Genomic DNA, 27,235 nt, shown 5'->3' with positions numbered 1-27,235 from the left:
CTTCTCTTTCTGAAATTCCTATTATGTGTAGATTGGCCCACTTTATAATATCCCATAGATCTCTTATATTGCTTTCATGTTTTTTCATTTGATTTTCAGTCTGCTGTCCTGATCAGGTGATTTCTATTATTCTATCTTCCACGTCACTAATTCATCCCTCTGCATTATTCACTTTGCTCTTTGGTACATTTAGCTTAATTTGCATCTCTGCAAATGAATTTTCTAATTTTTCTTGGTTCCTCTTTACATTTTCTAGTTTTTTTCTAAAGTAATCTGCATTACTGTTTGTATCTGCTCTTAATTCCTTCATATTCACCCTTAATTCCTTCAGTATTTTCACTGTCTCCCATTTGAACTCAGTGTCTATTAGACTGCAGAGAGGTGTCTTTCATTGTTTGCTACTTCAGGTGAATTTTGCTGTTCTTTTAATCCAGAATCGTTCCTGAACTTCTTCATTTTGCTTATATTTTTCTTTCTCTGTGAGTTTAGGGAAATCAATCTGTAGTCTTGGAAGGCTATTTCTATGCAAGAGTGCCACTTTGTATTTTGTGGGGGGTTACTATTTACTTTTGCTGTAGGAGTTTTTAGATGGATATTTGCCATCTCTTTCTTCAGTGTGAGCTGAATGTGCTTCCTTTTCGTTTTTTTTTAGGGCCACACCCGCAGCATGTGGAGGTTCCCAGGCTAGGGGTCGAATTGGAGCTGTAGCCGCTGGCCTACACCAGAGCCACAGCAACACAGGATCTGAACTGTGTCTGTGACCTACACCACAGCTCACGGCAATGCCGGGATCCTTAACCTGCTGAGCAAGGCCAGAGATCAAACCCACAACATCATGGTTCGTAGATTCGTTAACCACTGAGCCATGGTGGGAACTCCTGAATGTGTTTCTTGACAGTAGAAAGGACCTGCAGGAAGGTGGCACAGGCTACTCCTAGTTGCATGGGAAGTGGTAATGAGCCTTGGGCAGATTTAGGCAGTGCTGGAAACATTTGGCAGTGGTGGTGGCAGGGTGTGTGAGTTCTCAGGGGAGTGAGAGCAACAGATGATGTTTGACATTTGGTGGCCATGCCCTCCTCTCTGGTGCCCTGTGAGGTGATTGGGGCTACAAGGGATGTTCACAGACCCCTAGTGGTGGCAGGCCATGCCCACCTCTGGAGTCAGAGATAACTGTGGTGGTTTCCCCCTGCCACCTGTAGACCATGCAAGAAGCAGTGTGTTGCTTAGCCTATGCAGAAGGTGCTGCACTAGCTGCTCCTAGTTGCAGGGTCTTGGGAAGAGACAGTGATCAAGTGTCTGGGTGCTGCCTGGAGCATTTGGCAGTGGCAGCAGCACAGCGGTTGTGTTCCCAGGGGAGTGAGAGAAACAACACATGGTGCTTGGTTGCTATGCCCTCTTTTTTGCCGACTTCTGAGGTGACTGGGGCCACAGGTGAAGACTGTTAACAGACCCCTAGTGGTGGCATGCCATGCCTCCCTCTGGTTTCTGAGATGACTGCTTTTATCCCTGCTGCCTGTAAATCATACAAGAGGCACTGCATTGGGCTTAGCCCCCTGATGCCCATTGCCTGCACTAGAAGCCCCCGGTCTCCCCGTAGCCTGAGCAAGTGGCCTCTCACCACCTGTAGCCTGCACCAGAGGTACCCTGCCCTCTGATAGCCAGTGCATGTGGAGGGAGATTCCTATGGCGGTCTGCCCCTCCTACTCTCACCCTCCCCAACAATGGCACCTTTCTTCTCCTGCAGGCCCAGACCTCCTCCCGGGTTCCCTTGGATGTGGCATTCTGCTCCCCAGCTCATGGAACCCCGTGCCCTAGCCCCTCAGGCTGTCTCCCCATAGCCAATCCTATTCCTCTCCCCAGAACTGACCTCTGGAGCCTGAGCCTCAGTGCCCAGCCCCTGCCTGAGCATCTCAGGCTGTGGTGTCCCGGGCAGTGGTCCAGATGATCTGTGCAGCTCTCACTCTACTTTGTCTTCCTCAATCCAGCTGCTGTACTTTTCTCGGTGACTTTGAGGTCCCTCTGTCTCAGCTGATCCCCCCACCATTTAGATGGCTTCCCAGGGTGTGGGTTCCTTTTCTCTTTCATGGCTCCCTCTCAGGAATTTGTCCTATCCTGATTCCTTTTATCTCTCTCCTCTTTTTTTCTTTTTTTCTGTCCAGTTATGTGGAGGGTTTCTTGCCCTTTTTGGAGGTTTTAAGTTCTTCTGCCTACTGTTCAGTAGATTTTTTGTGAAAATCATTCTGCATGTAGATGTCTTTTTTTGATGTATTTGTGGGAGAATGTGAGTGTGACATCTTACTCCTTGGCCTTCTTGATCTTTCTTGCAGTTGTGGTCTTCTTCATCCTATATCTTCTTACTTCTTTTCTGTTTAGAGGAGACCTTTCAGTGTTTCTTTTAGAATGTGTTTAGTATTGCTGTATTCTTTTAGTTTTTGTTTTTTGCAGAAACTTTTTTTCTCCTTTTGTTTTAAATGATCATCTTGCTGGATAGTGTAGTCTAGACTGCAAATTTTTTCCTTTTAGATCTTTGAATATATCTTTCTGCTCTCTTCTGGCCTAAAATTACTGCTATTTTTAGCCGTGCTACAGATAGATCAGAAATACAAACAGGTAAGGAGCATAATTTCACATCTCACTTGCTCGGAAATAAACACTGGCAACATTTTATTTTTTTACTTTTAGATTTTGAGTGAAGAGATAATAATTTATTTGTTTCTAGGTGGATATTGTTGACTAAAAAATGCACAACCTGAAAATTGAGAATTATGTTTTATTTTGGAGAACGTACTGAGTACTTAAGCCTGGGAGATAGCTTCTCAGCTTTGACTGTTCTGAAGAGGTAAAGGAGGAGCCAGGATATGTAGGAATCCTTAAAGAAAAAAAAAACAAACAAACATACAAAGAAACAAAACCAGGTAGTTCAAACATTAAAAGATTATTGCTGATTAAAGAAAAGCAGACATCTCAAATTAATTAATTTAGTGCTTTTCTATACATGGGAAAGATGCAAGAGTCAGGGCTTATTGAAATTATTCCTTTGATATGTGCCTTAACTATTTAGGGCTGGTATCCTAGTTTTTTCATCCTGAATCCCTTCAGGGTACATTGGGCAGGTAGAGGTGCCTGCAGTGGCTGATAGCTTAATGGCTGCAATATTTTTTGTTAACTGATAAGGCAGGAGACATTCTTTTACTATAAAATAAATTGCATGTTAATAAGGTAGTATTTTCCTAAGCAACATACATGCACATGGTTGTATTTTTCTATTAAGAAGGATTTATGGTATTTTTGGAATAAAAAATGTTTGTAATTCAGACAATAATTTTTTAAATAATTCAATCGCATTGGCAATTAAATTGATTCCAGAATTTGTCTCTAAAACCATGGAAGGAAAAGAGTAATACTTGAAATGAAATAGAAATAAGTAGCAGGAAAATATTTTTGAAACTGAAATATTTAGAAAAACAGGTAAATATATTTAAAGACATGTAGAATGTTTTCCAAACTGCTATCTTGTGCATTCAGCTTAACAGTATATGGAGAAACCAGTGATTGGGGATATTTCATTAATCTTCTGTGTTGGTCTTTTTTTTTTTTTTTTTTTTTTTTTTTTTTTTTTTTTTTTTTTGCCATACCCGTGGTATATGGACGTTTTCAGTCCAGGGATCAAATCTGAGCCACAGCTGCAACCTACCCTGCATCTGAGGCAACACTGGATCCTTAACCCACTGGGCCAGGATCCACCTGCACCACCGCATAGATGATGCTGGATCCTCAGCTTGCTGTGCCGTAGCGGGAACTCCTTGATTATCTTTTTTGATCATCCCATAGGTGAATATAATTGTTGGGGTGAACCAGAAGTGATGTGGCATTCAGCCAGGAAGCACTAGATTGACTAACTTGTCCTTCTTTACATGGGACTATCTAGTTATAAAACTAAAAGTCCTGGAATTTCCATTCTTAACAGTGGATTACAAATCTGACTACAGTGGCTGGGTCACTTTGGAGGTGTGGGTTCAATTCCCAGCCCAGTGCAGTGGGTTAAAGGATCCAGCATTGCCATAGCTGTGGCGTAGGTTGCAGTTGTAGCTCGGATTCAGCCCCTGGCCTGAGAACTTCCATATGTTGTAGGTGCGGTTGTTTAAAAAAACCAAAAAAACAAAAAATAAAAAACAACAAATAAAAGCCTAAAAGTCCTATAGCAAAACAGGAACCCTCTCCAGTCCCAGGCAATCTCCTCTTTTCTGGATAAACCAGCACAACTTGCCACCCTACTAAAACTCTTTCCTCCAGATGCTGGGGAGTAAATGTAACCCTCTTACCTAGAAGAGTAAAGGTGTTTTGAAGAGCTGTCTGCAGACCCAAAACGTAAAACGTATTTGCTCTGTCTCTTGCATTTTCAAGGGTCAACAGCAGCAGTGAACAGGAAAAAGATAATTAGGACTGCAGACTAATTTAAATGTTGAGCTTTGGGTGACTCAGAATAGAGCAGCGAAGGCCTAGCCTTTTGGTCTAGCCATATTGCCCCGTCCTTTCTTCTGTCTGCCTTTGAGCCCATTTACCCACTTGCAGATTTGGAGTTTTCCTGCGTCAGTCTGAGTCAAGGACCTCAGAAATCAACCAGAAGTACATGAGGATGATTTGCTGGAGAGATAAACAGTATAAGACTTCCTAAGGAAGTGAGACCTGGGAAAGGAAAGGTAAAATGACAGGATCAATAGAATGAGCGTAAATGAGAGATTTCATATTAATGCAGTTAAGAAAACATACTACTCTTCAAAAAGAGCCAGAACACAAGCAGAAGGAGAACAGTAAAGAATATTTTCCAGGAGTTCCTGTAGTGGCTCAGTGGAAACGAATCTAACTAGCATCCACGTGGACGCAGGTTCAATTCCTGACCTTGCTCAGTGGGTTAAGGATCTGGTGTTGCCATGAGCTGTGGTGTAGGCTGGCAGCTGAAGCTCTGATTTAACCCCTAGCCTGGGAACCTCCATATGCCATGGATGTGGCCCTAAAATTAAAAAAAAAAAAAGGAATATTTCCCAAGTGAAAATTGCAAAGGGAAAACAAAACCAAAACTAAAACCAAGAAGCACAAAACTCACCCTTATAGTAAGTTTTTGAGGTGGTTATCCTCTGCCAAGGAGAAGCATGGAAAAACAACTAAAAAAAATGAGGAGGAGGATGAAGAGTAGGCTAGGCAGTCACACACAGTGGATACTACTGCATTTTGGACTTGGTGAAAGTATTCGTGACTTTCTTAGGTTAGAAAAGATGGCCAAGTATTGGCCATCAGCTAGAGGAGAATGGGCTTACGTATGATCTATTTTGTTAAAGAATTGATGCTTAAGGAGGAAATTGATATCAAGCAAAATTGATCTAGTAATGATTTTCCCAAATTAATACCAAAATATTTTCTAAAAATCTTTTGACAAGTTTATCTGGTCTCAGCTCTATCTGTCTGTCTGTCTACCTGTCTGTCTATCTATCTATCATATAGTTTGTTTTATATCTTATTTGGAATTTGGTTTTAAAAGTAGACACAGGACTTCTAGCTAAGCTATAATAAAAGGAACTGGATTTATCCTCCTGTCTAAAATAACCCCCTAAAACCAGACAAAAGATATGAAACAAGGTTTCAAGATACTGGACATCAGGCCATGAAGTGTCTTTGATCCTTAAGTTATGAGAAACAAATAAGGTGAATACTATGAATGTCCTAATTTACTGCCTAGAGAAATTCTCAAGCCGTGGTTCAGAGAGAGGTTGTTATAGAAGAACCCAGAAAATGCCATGGCAGAATTACTGAGTTGGGTTTTTTTTTTCCCTGTTTTTTTTTTTTTTTTTTTTTTTTTTAAGAAGGTCTAAACCACAATTAATTGCAGACAGGAGATGGAGACTTTTCTGCAAGATGTCTGTCAGCTGTTCTATAAGATGGAGCACTCTTTGAAAGTATATATATGGAGCAAAGAGGAGGGTCAGCAGATTAAAAACACACAGGACTCAACAAGAGGAGGAACAAGGCCAGGATAGTTAAGAACTTCATTAGTTTTCTAGTAAAGAGGGATTGGTAGCTGATACTAGATCCACAGCGCGGCTTGGAATGGATGTAATGTGATAACTAGAGCTAGAATTATTCTTCAGAGATGACATGACTAAACAGAGTTTTCTGACTTGTAGGAAACAAAGACCTCATATGGATTTATACTCAAGTGAAAAATCATACCCACAAATCATGTGGGGATCCTCAGGCATGTAAGCTTTCCTACACATGAAATGTCTTCTGTGGCTTCAATTTAAAAACAAAAGTTAAGCTCCAAAGTTTAGGACAGGCATTTCCTGAAGTGTTACTATTACATCTTACCATAAATAGCCGGGAACATCATAAAATTATTTTGATGTCTTATGTACAATATTAGTGATTAGGCTTGAGTGAAATGTCACGTTCCTGGGGTTGGTATGTCAGGCCAACACCCCAAATTCCCATCAAGTTTGGTCCTGTGGCCATAGAAGTTTGCTTTCGAGTTTGGGTTGAGTCACTGTTATGATGACTCTCCATCCAAGAACTGTGCCATTTTTTGGGGCCCCAGAATCAGAAGCAAGTGTGAACTGGTATTTGTGAGATTTTCCAGTGACTGAGGTGGGTTAACAGAGAGGGGAGGGGGTCTGGACTAGAGATGGCACCTGGTGGAATGACAGACATCACACTGAGCTGTGCTCTGAAAGTGGAATAGCAGCCCTTGAATAGGGGGTCAGAGGAGGGTTAATGGGTAGGTTTTGTTAGAGAAAAATATTTTGAAAGTCATAAAAGTCTAAAGGCAGCCTTGCAGAAAGCATCAGCTTTGTGATTAAGGCATCAAGCTACTAATTATTCAAGGGAAGGTTGTTTGTCCAGACTTACATGTTAGAGGCAGCACTGTGAGTCATGGGGGATTTGGTTGTTCCAACCAGAAAAACCAGAATAGGTTTTAAGGGTAGAATCTCTTAGGATTAGCAGAGACCCTGTTTAAATAACTTGAACATGCAAGGATTTATTTTTTTACATGAATTAAGTCAGGGAATAGGTTGTCCAGTACTGGTATGTCAGCCCCACAAAGTCCTCAGGGGCTTAGACTACTTCTGGCGTACAACTTCTCCATTCCTAGGGTGTGACCCTTGTATTCACAGTTCAAGGTGGTGGCTGCCTTCATACAGGTATATTATTGTGTTTTTTACTGCCTGTGTCTATAGGTTTGTTTGTTTTGGTTGGTCATCACTGCACTGGTCAAAATGTTCTCTAACCCCACTAAGTAGTTTATAAGAATTAGTAGCTATTAACAGGGAAACGTGTAGGAAACATCTTCCTTAAAATGGTGAAACAATGATGAAAATGTTGGCTTGTATGGTTTTTCTTTTTCTTTTTTCTGTCTTCTGTCATTTTAGGGCCACACTCAAGGCACATGGAGGTTCCCAGGCTAGGGGTCGAATCGGAGCTGCAGCTGCCGGCCTACACCACAGCACGGCAACGTGGGATCCAAGCTGCTCCTGTAACCTACACCACAGCTCACTGCAACGCTAGATCCTTAACTCACTGAGCGAGGCCAGTGATCAAACCCGCTTCCTCATGGATACTAGTCAGGTTCGTTAACCACTGAGGAGTTCCACGATGGGAACTCCTGTATGGTTTTATCTTTAATCTTTAAAGACCACAGTACCAGGACAACCATCTAGTGTTTATCCCTATTTTTATAGAGAATGAAACCAGGGTACAGAGCAGGACCATATAGCTAGTTGATCCTTTGCCGGGAATTGGCTTAGGAGTCCCCAGGTTTTTTGTTTTTTTTTTTTTTTAACTTTATTAGAGTATAGTTGACTTACAAAGTTGTGTTAGTTTCAGGTGTACAGCAAAGAATTTCATTTTAAAATTCTTGTCCCATATTTATTAGAAAGTATTGAGTAGATTTCCATGTGTTATATAGTAGGTCCTTTTTACCTATTTTTTATATAGTAGTGTATATATGTCAATTCCAGACTCCTAATTTATCCTTCCCCACTATGTGTTCCCTATGGTAACCATAAGTTTGCTTTTGAAATCTTTGAGTCCACCTCTGTTTTGTAAGTTCCTTTATATCATTTTTACTAGATTACACATATAAGTGATCTCATATAGTGTTTGTCTTTCTCTGACTTAATTCACTCAGTATGATAACCTCTAGATCCATCCATGTTTCTGCAAATGGCTTTATTTCATTCTTTGTTTTTTATGGCTAAATAGCATTCCGTTGTATACCCATCTTCTTTATCCAGTCCTCTGTTGATGGACATTTAGGTTGTCCCATGTCTTGGCTATTGTAAATAATGCTGCCGTGAATATTGGGGTAGATGTATCTTTTTGAATTGCGGTTTTCTCTGGATAGCTGCCCAGGAGTGCGATTGCTGGATCGTATGGTAGTTCTATATTTAGTTTTTAGGGAACCTCCATACTGTTCTCCATAGTGACTGCACCAGTTTACATTCCCAGCAACAGTGTAGGAGGGTTCCCTTTTAAGGACCCCCAAATTTGAACACCTCATTGTAGACACAGTTTAGGTTTAGGGATAATTCAGTAGTCAGTGAATTCAAAGTGCCCACCATCTGTGTAACCTTGAGGAATTACTTAGCTTTTTAAAGCCCCGATTTCCCCATCTTAAAATGGGGGTGATGAAACAACCTTTAAAAGGTTGTTTTGGGAGTTTCTGCGGGAGTTAACAGGATTAGCAGTGGTGTCTCTGCAGTGCTGGCTTGCAAGTTTGATCCCTGGCCCAGCATGGCGGGTTAGGGAGCCAGTGCTGCCACAGCTGGACGTGGGTCACAACTGTAGCTCACATCTGATCTCTGGCCCAGGAGCTTCATATGCTGCAGGGTGGCCAAAAAAGAAAAAAAGAAAAGAAAAAGAAAGGTTGTTTTGGAGACCAGAGGGATTATATTATGACCCACTAGGACAGTGACTGGCACATGTTTTTTTTTTTTTAATGCATGTGTGTCTTTTTTTGCCTTTTCTAGGGCCACTTCCTACAGCATGTGGAGGTTCCAGGCTAGGGGTCTAATCGGAGATGTAGCCACTGGCCTATGCCAGAGCCACAGAAACATGGGATCTGAGCCGTGTCTGCAACCTACACCATAGCTCACGGCAATGCCAGATCTTTAACCCACTGAGCAAGGCCAGGGATCACATCCGCAACCTCATGGTTCCTAGTCGGATTCGTTAACCACTGAGCCACGATGGGAACTCCAAGTGACTGGCACATATTAAGTGGCATGTCAACAGTTGTTTAAAAATGAAAATAAACTTTCATTAGAAGAATAAATGACCCATGGGTCTATAAGATTAGATTTTCCTTATCCTTCCCCCTTATTGGATCACTAATATAATAATACATTACAGTAACATTTTATAGGGCCTGAGTATTTTATAGCTTATCAAATAGTTTTTGTGTATTCTATATATACACAATGAATTCAAAGTGGCCACCGTTTGTGTAAATATATAATACTATTTGACCTGCACAGAATCTTGTGAGCTGGATCCTATTAGGACCTATTAGGTCCTTTTTTTTTTTTTCATTTTTTAAAAGTTTTATTGAAGTAGTTGATTTACAAAGTTGCGATTCTGCTATACAACAAAGTAATTCAGTTATACATACACACATCTTCTTTTTCAGATTCTTTTCCCCTTTCTTTACAGAGTATTGGGTAGAGTTCCCTATGCCATATAGCAGGCCCCTGTTGGACAATTTCCAGATACTATTAGGTCTTTTGTAAGATAAAGATGCTTAGGGTCAGAGAAGCAAAGTTGGTTTGTTTAATCTCAAACATCTAGTAAATGAAAGAGCTTAATGCACTTTGCCACTAGTCCTATTATTGTTACTATTTTTATAGCACTTACCATGTGCCAAGCAGTATACTGTGATTTTTTAAAAATGTTAATTCTAACACACTTAGCAAGCCTATAGGTATTATCACCATTTTATAGGTGGTAAAAGTGAGGCTCAGTGGGGTTAAATAACTTGCTTCAAGTCCCATAACCAATGAATGGAGCTATCAGAATTCAAAACCAAATCTGCCTGAGACCAAAACCCGTATCCTTTTTGCTGTAACATGACACATTCTTATTACCATCTTCCAGAAGAAAAGATGGATTGTTGGTTCTTTGGCTGTGAGGGCTTTGATAAGAATTTTGTCTGTCCATCTTTGTATTGCCTAATTACAGTGCCTGGCACCAAGCCCAGTGTCTGGCATGATGAATGTGAGCTGATCTAAAATGGAACTGGTCTCTTGTTGGCTGTCTCTCTTCTCTCTAGTGAGGTAAGAAGATGAGTAGCTAGAAATCTGGCCCGTGGCTTAGCTGCATCTTGGTGCCAGGTCTCTATTGAATATCATTTCTAAAGTTGTTTAGTTTCTTCTCCATCACTGGATGTCATCAGATATCACTTGCTTTGCATTTTTTGGCTCTTCATTGGGAAACTGCTCAGTGTTATGATTTCACTCATCCATAGTAGAACAAGGGCTCAGTAATGTGATGATAATTGAATTGTTAATGAAAACAGGCTTTGATGAAATGGAAACCTCAGTTCTTTGCCAGTTGGGAACATTCAGAACTGAAGCTGTGGGGAATATGATGGATGGATTCAGCTGTGCTGTCAATGATTAAAAGGAATTGGGTCGGGGGGGATGGACAATGTTCAGAGAGGAATGAGACTCTAAACTTTAAACAATTCTTGAGCACTTGATAGGTGAATGGGGACTGGAAAGCAATGACTTAGGTAGATTTACCCAAAGGGAGAGTTGAGCTCGCTCATTCTCAATCATACAGATGAGGATGCTGACTTGGATATGGCAATGGTTAATATAAAGCCATAAAACAAGTTGGCAGCAAGTCCAAGCCTGGGACTCAGACTCTTCAGTCTCCATCAAGGGCTCTTTTCATACAAGATTCACGATTGATTGGCCATAGAGGGTGACGAGAATGCCCTGAGGATGACCCCTATGCTTCTGACTCTAATGCTGAGGGAAGGAGGAGTACGCAAGGTGTTGTGTTTGGCAGGTTTACTTATGCAACTAGTAAGGTACTGGTTTTTTATTGTAAGCTATTGTTGACCCCAGTGGTGATGTCAGTGGAATCTCTGGGTCAGCCATATTGCAGTAGGTTGAAGTTGAAAGGGAACCGAGGTAGTAGGGACAACTATTGCAGACTACATTTCCAGTATAGTTGGTGAAGGGAAAAACCAGGAGCAAAGGTGGGAACTGGAAGGGGAAAGTGAGTTTATTTTTTAAGAATGTCTGAGACTGGGGAGTTCCTGTTGTGGCTCAGCAGAAACGAATCTGACTAGCATCCGTAAGGACACAGGTTCAGTCCCTGGCCTCACTCAGTGGATTAAGGATCCAATGTTACCATGAACTGTGGTGTAGGTTGCAGACATGGCTTGGATCCCACGTTGCTGTGTCTGTGGCGTAGGCTGGTAGCCAAAGCTCTGATTTGACTCCTAGCCTGGGAACTTCCATATGTTGTGGGTGCGGCCCTAAAAATCTATTAAAAAAAAAGAAAAAGGATGTCTAAGACTTTATCTTAGAAAAAAACTTAAAATCTTAGTTTCTAGGCTGAGGGGAAGAATCCAGGGTAGAGATGATTGAAGGCAGCTCTTAGAGGGGACAGCTAACAGAGCACAGGCCTGGAAGAAGATGGAGTAGAAGGATTTTTGTCCAAAGGGCAGTAGACTAGCTCTGGAGGTGAGGAAGGACATGTGGGGGAAGGAAATAAGGTGTGAGTGCATTATATTTAAATTTAGAGGAGGAGGGGCATATGGTATTAGTGTTGAAAGACTTTCATATTCTCTGAGAAGTAGGAAATATTAAAATCCAACCCAATTTATCAATGAATAAGTTTTGAATTGCTCACAGGGGAGTCAGATCAGACAACTCTGTCACATAAGAACATAAAGATAAAGGAATAATGTATGAGTTAGACAGATTACCATTTGTCTTTTGGAAATGAAGCATGAACAGAAGGGATAACGCCTGGTTTTGCTAATTGTTTTGTTTCATTTGGGAATAGAAGCAGGCAGTTGATCTTTAGCCAGGACACTTATGGATGTGTACACATAACTGATGTTTTTGCATGCTTGTTAACCTACCAGAAAACTTCCTCCTGCCAGATTATTGCCATTCCCTGATTGATCTTGGGCTTCTAATAAGTCTAGACCATTTGTGTTGAATTCCGGCTCTCTTCCCATCCTCTGCTGAAATACAGCCACCTCTGAGATGAAGCGTGAAACTGGTTATGATGGAGCCAGGAAATTGTCTCCTCCTGGAGAGGATGATCTGATGAAACTGGTGTTTCTAAGCTGGAATCTCAGTATCTCTTCAGACTGAGAAGAGTGTGCAGTTCCAATTGTCCTTTTCTGAGCCCTTTGCCCCATGTTTTCAGCCACATGTTGCAAAGTGTCCAGTCAAATTTAAAGTCCCACCTGTGAAGCTCATAAGGCCTGGGTGTTTCAGTAGAGCAGGTTTCAGTTTGGAGATAGATATGCCTGGGTTTAAGTCCTGGCTACATCACAGATAATCTGAGATTCTAGTGGAGACTCATTTGACCTCTATGTGTGTCAACATACTTCTCAGTTCAAAGAACGTGATAGGAGGTCACGTCGTGGCGCAGCAGAAAGGAATCTGACTAGGAACCATGAGGTTGCGGGTTCGATCCCTGGTCTCACTCAGTGGGTTAAGGATCTTGTGTTGCCATGAGCTGTGGTGTAGGTCACGGCTTGGATATGGCATTGCTGTAGCTCTGGGGTAGGCCGGCAGCAATAGCTCTGATTTGACCCCTAGCCTTGGAACCTCCATGTTCTGCAAGCGTGGCCCTAAAAAGACAAAAAGACCAAAAATAAATAAATAAAAGAACATGATGATGTCTCCCTTGGTTACTTCAAAGGTTCATTGAGAGGATTGCATAGACCAGTGAAAATAAAAAGTGATGTATATGTTAAGATGCTTTTATTAAAAAGTACCGGGCGGGGGTGGGGGGGCGACAGTCATTTATTGAATACCATTTGTGTGCTAGATGTCTCACTAGGTGCTTCACTTTTGTGGTCATGTTTCATCCTGTGGAAAATCTCTGAGGTTGGTATTATTATCTCCACTTTATGGACGATGAAAGGTATCCGAGGGTGGGGTAACACCTTACCCCTTTTTGCTTGGGAGAGTCCTGAGTCATACCTATTGTCCCAGGGTAATCATGAATAAACTTCTCTTTCACTCTTAAAAATTTGGGATACAAATTATACGGTCACCATGTATGAGAGTGAGGGCCTGAGGCTGGGTAAAATTCTGTCTTCTTCTGAAGGTATGAATGGGAGGAATTTGTTTGGCATGATTTCTTATGTTCTGTTTCTGCCCTGCAACAAGGCTGCACCCTTATGCTTCAAAAGCACAAGAGAGACTCCTTGCTAATCTGCTGAGCCCTGCCTGGGCTCTCTTAAGCAAGGCCAGTTCATAAAAAAATTAAGGTCAAGAAATGAAGCTATAGGAGTTCCCGTCATGGCGCAGTGGTTAACGAATCCGACGAGAAACCATGAGGTTGCGGGTTCAGTCCCTGCCCTTGCTCAGTGGGTTAAAGGATCCGCGTTGCCATGAGCTGTGGTGTAGATCGCAGACACGGCTCAGATCCTGCGTTGCTGTAGCTGTGGTGTGGGCCGGCGGCTACAGCTCCGATTAGACCCCTAGTCTGGGAACCTCCACATGCTGAGGGAGCAGCCCTAGAAAAGGCAAAAAGACAAAAAAAAAAAAAAAAAAAGAAATGAAGCTATAGTAGAAAAGAACTGTTTGGTTGTATGTATTTTGGATTCAATTATTCATTCATTCATTCCTATATTTCACTGATTTACTCATTTACTGATTGCTTGCTTCTTGCAGGCCCTGGTGACAGATATGAGAGTGAGAAGATAGGAAATTGAACACAACCCAAATATTGTCATCAAAAAGCTTACAGCCTAAAGGCCAGATGCAATGAACTAGATGTGAGGCTGTGACTACAATAAAAGGAGTGGTCAGGGAACACATCATTGAGATTTGAGGAGAAAGACCACTTCCTGCTTAGATTAGTTTGGGGAAGTTTCTTTATAGGAGGTGACCTTAAAGCTAACTTTGAAGATCTGGTAAGATGTGAACCCACACAAAGCTAGGAAAAAGGGCTGTCAGGCAGCTGGATCACCAAAAGCAAGGCAGGACAACTTAAAATCAGGTGCCAGAAGCAGTTTAATTTCATTAAAATGGAGACTATATAAAAGCAAGTGAGAAGGAGATAAAGTGAGAATATTTGGTTGGGTTTACACCATGGATGATATGCATACTGGTCTCAAAATTTCTAAATTTAAGTCTGTTTATAGTAGATATACATATAATATAAATTACTTAGGTTTATTTTTCTGTTTATTTTTATTTGTACCAAAGCGTGAAATGATCAAATCTAGTAATTCAGTGGAGATAGACCTAGGTGGAGAGATAGCAAAGGCATGGAGACTGTTGTTGACTGTGTTGTCTCAATAAGAAAATAGAAAGAGGAGTTCCCTGGTGGTGCAGCGGGTCAAGGATCTGGTGTTGTCACTGCTATGGTTCAGGTTGCAGGTGTGGCATAAGTTCCATCCCTGGCCTCAGGACTTTTGCATGCTATGGGTGTGGCCAAAAAGGGGAAAATCTAATATTTTGCAGGATATTGTAATTTTTGTTTATGTACACGTAGACCATGAACTATCGGGCATGATGTGATTAAGCCTATGGCTGCTTGAGGAGATATTTAGTGGTATGACCCAGAAAATATCATGGATCTGTAAATGAGAATCTTTTACAATTCAGACTCTGAAGGAAGGGACTTTTTTTTTTTTTTTGTCTTTTCTAGGGCTGCTCCCATGGCATATGGAGGTTCCCAGGCTAGGGGTCTAATCGGAGCTGCAGCCACCAGCCTACGTCAGAGCCACAGCAACGAAGGATCCAAGCCGCATCTGTGACCCACACCACAGCTCATGGCAACGCCGGATCCTTAACCCACTGGGCAAGGCCAGGGATCGAACCCGCAACCTTATGGTTCCTCGTCGGATTCATTAACCACTGTGGCACGACAGGAACTCCGGAAGGGATGTTTTGAGCCAAAAGAAGATTAAGCTCCCATATGTCATCCACAGTGTAGAGAGTATAGATCAGGGTTAAGAGATGTCAGCTGCTAAAAGGAATATGAATGTAGAATTCTCAGGTAAAAGAAACAGAGCTATAGAACCAGAACCATTAGCCAAGATACCCACAGAATTTTCCAAGAAACTGCCTGCTAAGTCAAGCAGTCAGTTGGAGCACCAGCTGGATTAACTAGAAAGCTGTTAGGAAGCTGATGACAGGGAACTCACTGAAAGGCCATCATTGGGAAGACTCCAGGAAGTCAATTGGGGTGCTCTGAAAACTTGCCCTGTAGAAGCTAGATGTGGTATCTACAGAGCTCATGCAGAAGCTGAGGTGCCAGTGACCTTGCTTGTAGGAAGCCAGCTGTAGTGTCTATGAAACTCACAAAGCCTCCTGCTGAACTCATCAAAGAGATCTGGTGATCTCCCTCAGAGACAGAACTGTAGTTTCACCCAACACTCTGATTAACGAGCTGAGCAGTGGTTCACAGAAACTATGTGTATCAACAGTAAAAACTTCATAATAATAGTAAAAATGGTAGCAGCGAAGTTGCTTTCTTAAGAATCAAACAACAGAAATAAAATCTAATAGCAATTGTATAGATCTGTTAGTTAATGAGAGCCGAAGCAACCGAAGACCACAGTCAACCTATCTTAGTGATGAAGCTCTTTGAACAACGCATTCTTTCTGTGAATAATGCAAATCACCAGAATCCCAACCATTTGAAACTGTACGCAAATAGTAAGAGCTTTGTGTTTTATAGAAATAGGCAGACTTTTCTTGCAACCACTGAATTAAAGAGTGCAGTATATTTTAGCAAAATACTAATTTTAATACTCACTTTTAGTAATCTTTCATAGCTCAGTAGGTAACCAGCAAGTAATCCTTAAATATATGGGGATATGAAAATCTATGGAATAGTTTAATATTTTCCAGGTAGAAATAGTTCATTTCTCATTTGGGGCTACTTTGGAAACATATTGGCAGCATTTTTTATAGCAATTTAGAGGGAAGAACTGCTTCCATAAAAGTAATTGCAAAGAGTCAGTTACTTAAGAGTATAAGCAAAGAATAAGACTTAAAAATGGAAATCTTTGAGATTAAAAAAAAACAACAACAAAACTCATCTGACCCAGTCCAGATGGTGTGAGAGACATGATCAGTGTCAGACCTACCAGAGACTATCTGGACCTGCAGGGCATAGTGATGTCCCTCTAGCCAGTCTGGATGGGCATCTTTTCTAGACTCTATGCAAAGGCCTTGGGGACTTAGATCTGAGCCTATTACCTGTCCCATAGTAGAGTAATCAAGTGTAGCTCACTTCAGAGCATGGACTTGGCCATGCTCAACAAGTATCTTGCCATCTTCACAACACAATCTAAAACAAGACCAACCACCCTTCCTCAACTATGCTCTTCTAATATAGTAGGAGTCCTCTTATCAGATGATTGAGACCAGTGGTTGGCTGGTTATTTTGAAAAGCTGATTTAAGTGGGGGTAAAATGATACATGTAAAGCATAAACATTTAATTTTTTAATGTAGTGAATGTATGTGTCTATGCCTCTGCCAGTCTTTGATGATAGGTCAAAGCCTTTCTTTGGGAATGGTTCACTGACTATAGTCATTCTTTATAAACCACAACCATGATGCACAATCTACAATTCCAGTTCTGCTTTCTTTAACATGGAATAAGAACTCAAAAACATTTGTGAAGCAATTTAGGCATAGAATTCTTCTAGATTTTTATGATTTCTCCTTCCAGTTATTGATGGTCACCTCATTCATGCCTGTTTCCAAAGCATATACTTAGTGATTCTCCAAAATATTCAAATCATTTTTCACAGAAGCTCCTTCTATTGCATTCATATTTTATTGGATTATAAAATATTTAAATTATATCATTTTACTAGTAAGTACAGATGTCTCAAGCACATTTGAATGTAAACCAAGATGACTCTTGGCAAACCAGCAACAGATTGGTGGAGTGTTCTGGGGATTAGCCTGATGTCTGTCCTGTATGCTTTCATTGTCCATATGCTTTAGGTGCCTGTCTGTATGTTTTACAAAAAAATTGGGGAGTGTGATTAGCTTAACAAGGGGGTTGGTTAGATGGAAGCTACTGAAGATATGTATATAGGTCTTTGTACTTGATATAATCCTCTACCTGAAACCTTAAAGATCCTAGTGCCTGGAGTAGGCCACCCAGATGACTACCCCACCCCTTTACAGAATTCTTTGGTAGTAAGTATTATTCCTGTCTGGGTGAGTGGCGTGTTATAAATATTGTGAATTTGAACTGCCAAGTGCAAAGTTTCTTGAGGTCTTTTTATCCCCTAGCTCCTAGCTGAGGGCTCTGTAAATTGTAAGTACTTGGTATCTGTTAATTTGATGATTAGGTGGCTTCTGAATACATCCTACTTAAAAGAACATTTTCAAAGCTTTTAGAATACCTTTCAGAATTTGAGTGAATGTCTAATTATCTCCATGTTATTGGTAAAATAAAAGATGCTGACGTATCAAGGGATTTATCCAGAATCACCAGAGTAAGCATAGGCGGTGGGAATGGCTTCTATTTTTAGTTGTCACACCAGTATCCTTTAAGCAGTGCCTCTCTTAGTAGCATAAATCTCATGTAGCTTACCTTGGGCTTGAACCTGGCACTGCCAGGTACTAGCTCTGTGACTCTAGGCAGGTAACATCCTGTGTATACCGTGTTTCTGAGCTTGACTTTATCTACATGTGCGCTAGGGTATGAATACTTGCCATGCAGAGTGTTGTGAGGACTAAAGGGGATAATGCAGGTAAAGTGCTCAGCACACTACTTTGGCACAGAGTAGATGCTCAATACATGATTTTTTTTTTTTGTAATTAATAGATAACAGTGTTTCAATGCTGACCTAGAAGGAAAGGACTTTACACCAACAGTGTCTACAGGAGATCTCTGCCTCAGTGGATCACAGCCCACTGTTCTACTCCATTCTAGAGTTGTGTTATCTCTGATTGAACTATGCATATATATTCTTCAATCCCACACATTGCAAAGGCCTGGAACACTTCTTTACAGCAGTTATAACTTTCTTGGTGGGCCCTGGCAGGTCTGCATGCATGATTAGTACCTACCAGGAAAACAAGTTCACCTGTGCCCTAGAAAAGTTAGGTTGAAGTGGTTGTCCAGGCTAAGTAAAGACTGCAGCTGAGTTAAACTTAACTTTGCTATTTATGTTTCTCTGGGGCAGTGTGAAAATAGAAAGTAAGAATGTGTACAATAAGAAAATACAAGCATGAAGCTAAAGTAGGAAGTTAGTTGAAGACAATGAAAACACCAGCTTTTGTTCTTATCTCTGGGAAAACAAGTGATGAACATGTCAACTACCACTGGAAAGATTTAGAGCGTACCCAAGAGAAATGTTTACATATGGACAAAAGCTCAAACCCTTTAGAAATACACATCAGGCCCTTTGTGATTTGGCCTTACCATGTTCATGTCCCATTATTGGCCCTTCCTCTTGACTCTGCCTCCTTCCGAAGCATCTGGTGCCTCAATCAAACCAAATCATTGTCCTAAAAACCCACTTTGTGCTTACAAGCTTCTATGAGGTTATGACTTCTATTCCAAAGGCTCTTTCCTCCCATTTTTCATCTGGTGAACACCTCTCACCATTAAAATAACATCTTACCTTACTCTACATCTTTTCTTAAACATCTCACCCCAGCCCTCAAACATTTCAGTTGAAAAGCTAGTCATCACATGGTTAATAATCAGTAGCTCATATTATATAGTTATAATCATACTCACCATACTTTAGTCTTTCTCCTCTTCTTTCTCTTCTTCCGCCTCTCCTTTTCTTTCTCCTCCCCTTCTTTTTCTTCTTCTAATATCTGTGCTTACTCTAGAGCTGTGCTATGTGGCAGCCATGAGCACATGTCACTATTTAATCTAAATTAATTGGAATTACATAAAGTTAAAGATTTTCTTCCCCAATGGTATTTTAAGTGTTCAATAGCCAGATATGGCTAGTGGCTACTGTGTTGGATAGTGCAGGTATAGAATATTTCTATTACTGAACAAAGTTCCAGGGAATGAAGAGTAAGGACCATGTCAGATTTACTTCTCTATCTTGTAGAAACTAGCACGATGCCTGGATGCTAATGAAGCCTTGAGAGAATCAGTGAAACTTAGCTGAGTCTGAGGACTCTGACTAGTATGAATTCCCAGTGCCAAGGCTTTCCCAGCAGAACACTAACTTCCATTTCTCTTCTATATCCCAAAATGTATCAGGTCCAAAAATTCTAGGATAGAAGCAGACAAACTAACTTGGATAGATTCTTGCACTCCTACTTTAATAATGCTTCTTAAATGAATTTTCCAAAGGTGATAGGGCCTTGAACAAAATAAGAGTGAAAGGAAGGGAGAATGAAGGCAGGTTCTTTACTTTAGATAGATGTCATTTGTTATCCCACGTCTAGTATAAGAGCCTAATTTGTGAGGAGAAGTTTTTGAAATCTCAAAACCTTGTTTTGACAGTCACTAATGTAGCTGAGTTTATCTTTGCCAGATTTTTCATCATTTTTGAGGGAAGTGAAATAGGCCACCACTTCCTGAAGGAGGCCAAACATTAAATGTATTCGTCATTAAGCTTTGAGACAAGAGCTTTAGAAGCCTTTGCAGAAGTAGTGAGATTAGGAGCAATATAGAATATACTATAATTAAGAATTAGCTTCCATGTAAACTCACATTAGGCCACTTAAAAGTACTATTACTCTTTCTAAGATGATGGCAGAGTCAGAAGAGATCACAAAACTTGCCAGAGTCCTAGACCTGTTTAGCCACTAATTCCATTTGGAACCCGTGCCATCTGACTCCAAGTTTGGAGATCTTTTTATTATGTAAGAGTTTTCTAAACTCTTCTGAATCACTTGGGATCTCTTGTTAAAAATAGCCAGATTTACTGAATCAGAATCTCCAGACTGGGAGACTGAGAATTTGTTTTTTTACCAAGTGCTCAAGGTGGTTCAATATATATTAAAATAGAATATGCCAATTCCCTTTGGGATTTAAATCTCATTTTAATTTATGTGGATTTTGTGTAAAAGATCTAACTATTTAATCACCAGCTTGGGTTTTAGAGTTAAGTCTGGTTATTTCATACAGGGTCACAGACTTACAGTTGAAGGGGATATTGAGGTCATTTTTTCTCATTCTCACCATGGAACAGAAGTTATTATTACAACACCACTGGTAAAGGGTCAAGTACTGGCTAATTGATTAGTTCCACTTCTCTGTGGGGAAACAGCATCTGTTGCTGGGCTGTCTCTTTATTAGAAGGCACTTCCTTTTCCTAAGCTAAATCTACTAGCTTCTTGGTCTGGTTAGGACTTCTGGAGCAACAAGGAATGATTTAATGTCCTGCTCTGGCTGGAGGGAACTTAACAGATCACATGACTGAATGTCCTCATCGTTCAGATGAGGAAACTGATGTACATTCTTTCAACATTCATTAGCAAATATCTGTTATGCTCTTACTCTTTGCCAAACCCTATACCATATGCTGAAGATACAGGGACAAAAATGGAACTGGAGTCTGCTGCCCTGGAAGTTACAGTCTGTGAAGAAGACAGGCAGATACTGGTTAAATTGTCACAGCAATATGTCATTTATTAACACATTGATTGATACTATGGGAGAAAAAAGAGTGGGTAGAGAGAATATCAGTTGGGGGCTTATCTGATCTAGGGGTCAGGGAAAGCTCCCTCAATGAGGTATTCCCTGAGATGATCAAAAGAGGTGGGACTTGATGAGGGGCAGGGAGGAGCCTTTCAGGCTGCAGACCGAGGTCTGCAAAGGCTATGAGGAAGGAGAGAGTTTTGAGAAACCAATGGAGCTCAGGGAATAGCGGGGAGAGAGGTAGGATGAAAGTGCAGTGTGGGACAGACGGCTTGTGTGCCATGTTAAGGATTTTATCTTTTTCCTAAAAACAAATGGGGAGCCATGATAAGCCTGGGTTTTTAAGTTTGCAATCTGGCTGTCCCACAAATATTGGATTGCAGACCCCGTTTGGGTGAGTGTGAAGACATTAGTGATGAATGAAGAACTTACTGCATAAATTCAGTTGAGAGCTAAATGTGGCTTGGGCTAAGGTTTTGGTTCTGGAGATGGAGAGGAGTGGTCAGATTTGAGACATACTCAGGACATAGAGGAAGTAAAGTTTATGATGGATTGGATGTATAGGTTAAGAAAGGGTATTTTAAGAAAGGTCTGGCCAAGAGATCCAAATAGAAGAGAAATGATTTACCTAAGGCCACATAGCTAGCTAATTACAATGCAACAGAACAAAGAGGCCAAGACCAACAATCCTAAAGTCAGGATGTGGGTTAGGATGTTACAGTGTGAAGGGACTGGACTTTGGCAGTAGGCAGACCAGCTTTGAACATTGGCTTTGCCACTGATTAGCTCTGGGATCTTGACTAGTTTCCTTTACCGCTTTGAAACAAGGATGAGGATAGTAAACACACTGTTTTCATAGGTGACTTGTGAGGAATTAAATGAGATGTTTATAAAGCTTGTAAGGCTATTACTCTGCCTAACACATACCAGACACCAAAATAGTAATCTAGTTGAGGTTATTGTTCATATTACTAAGAGTCACAGTATCTTCCTTGAGTCTTCTTCAGGTTTACTTCCTTTACTTCTTTTTCATATGTCATAATTTCCAGAATTATTCTATTTCCCCAAATAGTAATGGAACATAGGTTTTGTATCAGGCATTCTGCTAGGCTTCAGTTGCACAAGATTAAAAATTTTGTGGTGTTTATAACAAGTGGGGTAAATACGGTACTGCATTGTGTAATGGTTGGATGTCACGTAGCCACTGACTCTGCTTCTGATAATCAGAAAAGAGTTCCTAAACTAATGTTCACCTGAGCCTTGAAGGATGGGTAGATATTTTCCAGATAGAGAAGAGGCAAGAGATGGTAGTAGTGGTGGTAAAGGGGCATTTTATTAAGGAGGAACACCAAGTAGAAAAACACAGAGGCATGGGAAGAAGGTATCATTGGAAGGATAGGTAAGAGCTGGAATGTAAGGATTTGTAGATCAGGCTAGAGATCTTAAACCTTATTCAGTAGATAGTTGAGAGAGACTGAAGCTTTTAAAGTGAGTGACATGTGTAAAGAGGTTTTTTGTTTTGCTTTGTTTTTTTTAAAAGAGATTTAAGTTTATATTTTTTTCTCTAGTGAGTCATTGAGGTTAGTTCTTCTAGAAAGCTTAATGTTGGAATTACTAGGGAAATGTTGCTTAGAAGGAGGTAGCCTTCCTCACAAGAGTATCTAGGAAAAGGGAATATAATATGATCCTCAGTGTTTGAGTGCTTTGATGCCCAGTCCCTTGGGGTTGATCTTTGGGAAAGAAAAAGAATGATGAGTGTGGGTCACCTATGGTGGTAGATGCTAAGACTACTACTAATAAGTGCATATGGAGCTCAAGCAGTTAACTGGAGACATAAACATGTAACCACACTGTACCCAGCTTGTGGATAAGTGCACACAGGGTACAAGTCTTGTCAGGATCAAGATCGTCTGGTTGCATTTCCCAGAAAGAATACAGGAGAGAATGTGACCTTGAAACTGCTTAGAGCATCTGAAAGAAGGAATGTTTACCCACCTGATTTCCCCCTTGAAATATAATCTATTTGACTCATTTAAAAATCAGAATCTGTTAATAGGGTATTCTATAATGATTTTTTTTTTCTTTCTTTCACTTTTTATGGCTGCACCTGTGGCATACGAAAGTTCCCAGACTAGGGGTCGAATCGAATCTGCAGCTGGCAGCCACAGCCACAGCCACAACAATGCGGGATCTGAGCCTCAAGTGTACACCACAGCTCAGGACAACACCGGATCCTTAACCCACTGAGTGAGGCCAGGGATCAAACCTTCATCCTCATGGATACCAGTCAGGTTCGTAACTCACTGAGCCACAACGGGGAACTCCTATAATGAGCATTCTTTATCTGATTTTGTTCTTTTATGAACACCAGAATCTTGATGGTTGTAGCCAGATATGTCCTGTTCAAGTACCTATACGCAACAATATTTGGAGGGGTACTTTTATGAAGACAAAAAGATCTGTTGACAATTACTTAACTTTTATTTTGAAATAAGGACAGTTCATAAATATACAACCAACACATTTCAAAGAACCCAGAAATTCCAATATGCATTTAATACTTCTGCACTGAAGTTGCTTAGGAGATCATTCTGGTTTCATTTGGATTTTCCTCTAACATGTTCCAAATTGGTCAGTTTCACCCATTCTAGTCGTTACCGTTTGGATTTATAGTTGTTTTATCTTGTTAGCTTTGACTATCTTCATGTTTGCTTGTGCCTTCCAGCCCTCATCTTTTCCTTTGGTGACTGGATTCTTGATTAAAACTGAAGGTTTTAAAACTCCTTTGGTTGGAAATTTTGCTCTCTCTTTCATTGAAACTGAATTTATATTCCCCCATTTTGCCATATTTGATGGTTCTTCTATAGTACTTTAAGCATCCCATAGATAAATGATTTGCAATCATTATCCACCCATATCTAGTGTGGGACATGCTTTTGTTTATGTTTAGTGTTGATTTAGAGGTCCCTTTGTGCTCAGTAAAATATTTTCCTGAAATTGACGTAGCTGTACATGTCATTCAACTTACAAATGCTGAAACTAGTTCTACTTCACTACCTCATCTGTTTAGGGACTTTGTGTCCTGTCATCTTCATCCTGGTCATAAAATGTGATGCTCAAGCATGTGAAGGAAGCCAAGGGGCAAGTCACTTTGTTACTAACCATTACTGCTTTTAACATGTGAGACTTGAGGACTCCAAATAATGAGCTATTTAAGACAATAAGAGAAAACAAAGGAACTAGACCGTAAGCTGTCTTCCGGTATATAAATGTATATATATGACATACAAAGCAGAAATGTTTCTTTAATGGATAGTTTAACGTTGCTATTTGAACAGCAATGCTGGTATTAACTTTTTCCAGATAAAGTATATACAGGGTAAAGAGCATTCCTTAAAATTTGTGAGAAAGGGATATTTTTCAGTACATTCAGCAGGCATGAATTTTGTTGTTGTTATTGTTGTTTGCTTTTTTTTCTTTTTTTTTTGGTACATGCTAACTTTGGAGAAGTATCCTGATAAAGATGGTCAAACACCTATTGGTGTTGTGAACAGTATTCTGGAATCCTCTTTGCTCACTTCCAGCAGTGGACTTTGACTATGATCTGGTGCTCTTTAGCCTTAAACGCTTGTTCTTTCCTTATGATCTTACTCTTATACTTTTGGCTTTGGTGCTTATGTATCGTTCATGATTATCAAGTTTGCTTCATAGATTTGAGCATATATTCTGTCTGAGGTTCTTCCCCCTCTACATCTCTTCCTCAGCTAGTGCACGTGGAGCCTAATTTCTGGGCATCTAATCTCAATTTGGGGAAATTAATAGACTAAAATAGGATTTAAGAAAGAAAAGGGGGAAGTTTGCTCAGTGTGAAGGATGGGCAGCTGAAACAAACAGAAGGAATATTTGAAGTGAGATGAAATGAAACACAAAAATCTAAAAATATTGGTTGACAATAACCCTCAGTTGACTGAAAGATCAATTAACCAGACTCTTTATATCTCAAACATTTCCATTAACTTTGAAAAAATTCTAAACAAAGTCATTTAAAAAAAAAAAAAAACCAAAACAGATGGATGAGGTCTGGGACTTCAAAAGAGGCAAAGTTTAATACAAGATTTTAATGGGACCCACCTGACAAAACAAAAAGACAGGACTTGAGCTTGTGCTGTTGGAAATAAAGAGACAAAGAAATAGAGGCACACAAAGACAATGTCTATTGGGCTGCAAGAGCTTAAATTAACCTTTAATGCAATTTATAAAGCACCAAAGCATGCACACGACCTAGAGAACCCGCTTGGAATTAACTTCTGATGTTGCTGACTTCAAAGGCAATCAGGACATAGACCCCAATGAGGCAAATCTTCCCACAATGATATTTCATGGTCAGGGACCCAGGAAAAGAGTTCATAGCTACAGATCAGACAAGAAAAAAAACGAAGTATTTCTCTTTAAGAAGACAATTTTCCAAATTTGTTGCCAGGTCCTAAGCAGAACATTCAAACCCCATATGCTAGACCTGAGAGTCGGAGGCCATGGAAGGGAGGTGATGTCATTACCAAAAGGCAGCAGCCAGACTACCTGAATTTTTATTGTCTTTTCTCACAGTTAGTAAACCTTAGTTAGGGCTTAACCAGTTATTGCATAATCAACTACAAGACATAATAGAACCTCAGTGGGTAGAAAATTCAGGCTGAATTGAGCTATGGCTAGAATCATAACCAGCCGATAGGACTGACCTAAAACACAGTGTCTAAAAATGCTTCCAGCTTGCTTCCATTTGGGTTGGACTTACAGCCAAAAGTATTCAACCCGGTAGCAGAGCCTAACACTAAAACTTTCTAGCATTTAGTGATTTTACTCAGTTCCTGGACACAGATATGTTTTTAGGTGGCTGACTGATGTTGGGGCAGTGCATTAGCTAACCGCTTGGAAAGGAAGCAGGGACCAGCCTCCTCCAGGATGATGCTGGCCAAAATTAGAATGTCAAGGCCATAGACCATTAGCTAGTGTTAAGAGTAGGGCTCCATCCTATGACAGCAAATATGAACTAAAAATTGAGACCAGGGAGGAAACCCAGTCATATAGGCTTAATAATTGTGTAATAACTGTGATAAGGATCACCCTCTGGGTACATTATATAATTGTCCTAGGCAGAAGGCCTAATTCCAGAATTTCCTGAGTGTGCTAATATGCTGGCTGGCTCAGTAAGCATTAGCTCAGGGACCAAGTACTAGAAGGCTCCTGAGTGGCTGCAGCAACTTGGAGGAGGGGTTGACCCAGTTCTAGACTTGGCACAAACAAACTTAAACAAGCTGAGCTGCTTTGTACCCATCTGGAGCTCAGAGAGTGGAACTTCAGAGGAACTGGCTACGTAGTATGTGTTTTAAACCTTCGCAGTGTTCATGGCTTTAACTTAGGGCATAAGCAAAGGTGTTGAGCTGGATATTCTCTATTTATCTCTCTAGATATGTCCAACAGCTTCTCCACCCTGCTCCGTGCTTAGGGAGGCTGAACTCAATGTACCACATCAACCCATCTCCTTTGACCTCTGTCTGCTCACCGTGTTCTTCACTGGGAAACCATGGCAGTCAGAGAATAGTTGGAAAGAGAGCGTAGGGTATTTTTTTTCTCTTGCTTCCTCCATGTTGGGCCATGGTTTGGCAGTAGTTGCCTTCCTCACTCAAGGCCACATCTCCTGTCATGCGGCCTGCTTCTGCTATTGCTGTCACTGGGTTCTAGTGACCACTCCCTCCCTTTGTTCCTTTAGGCCTGGCTAGTGATAGATTGTCCACTGCTTCTGGCTCTGTACCTTTTTGCATCATTATCTTTGTTGGTTTCTCTTAAACCCACCATTCCTTTGTAAATAGTCTTTTCATGAAACTCTATTTATACCTGCCATCCTGTCTGGATATGACCAGTACAGAAGTGTAACCCGATTTAAGTCTGAGTATTTTTTGTTTTGTTTTGTTACTTATATTAACAAAAAACTGGAAACAAACCAAATTTCCTTTGACAGAAGATTGGTTAAATTAGTTATGATCTGTTTATAGCAAAAGGTGTAATGTTTAGCCAATAAAGTCATGTTATTAAAATATTTAATATCATGTGATAATACTTAATATGTAATGCTAAGGAGAAAAATGGTATAAAATTTTATATACAGAATGGTGTTATATACCCCTACATACATGTATTTATAATGTGCAGAAATTAATAGGGAAATATACAGCCAATTATTAAAAGTGATTATCTCTGGTACAGTTGATCCCAGAGATAATCTGGCGTCTTGTTTTCTTGTCTTTTCCAAAATACTGCAATTCAAATATATTACTTTCTAATTAGAAGAAACACTATAAAAAACAAAATAAGAGAATACCTGTGATCTATAAAGAT

Source organism: Sus scrofa, chromosome 1 (genome assembly GCF_000003025.6).
Source record: "Sus scrofa isolate TJ Tabasco breed Duroc chromosome 1, Sscrofa11.1, whole genome shotgun sequence".
In the NCBI taxonomy this organism is placed as follows: Eukaryota; Metazoa; Chordata; class Mammalia; order Artiodactyla; family Suidae; genus Sus; species Sus scrofa.
Note: the sequence above shows the minus strand (reverse complement) of the source record.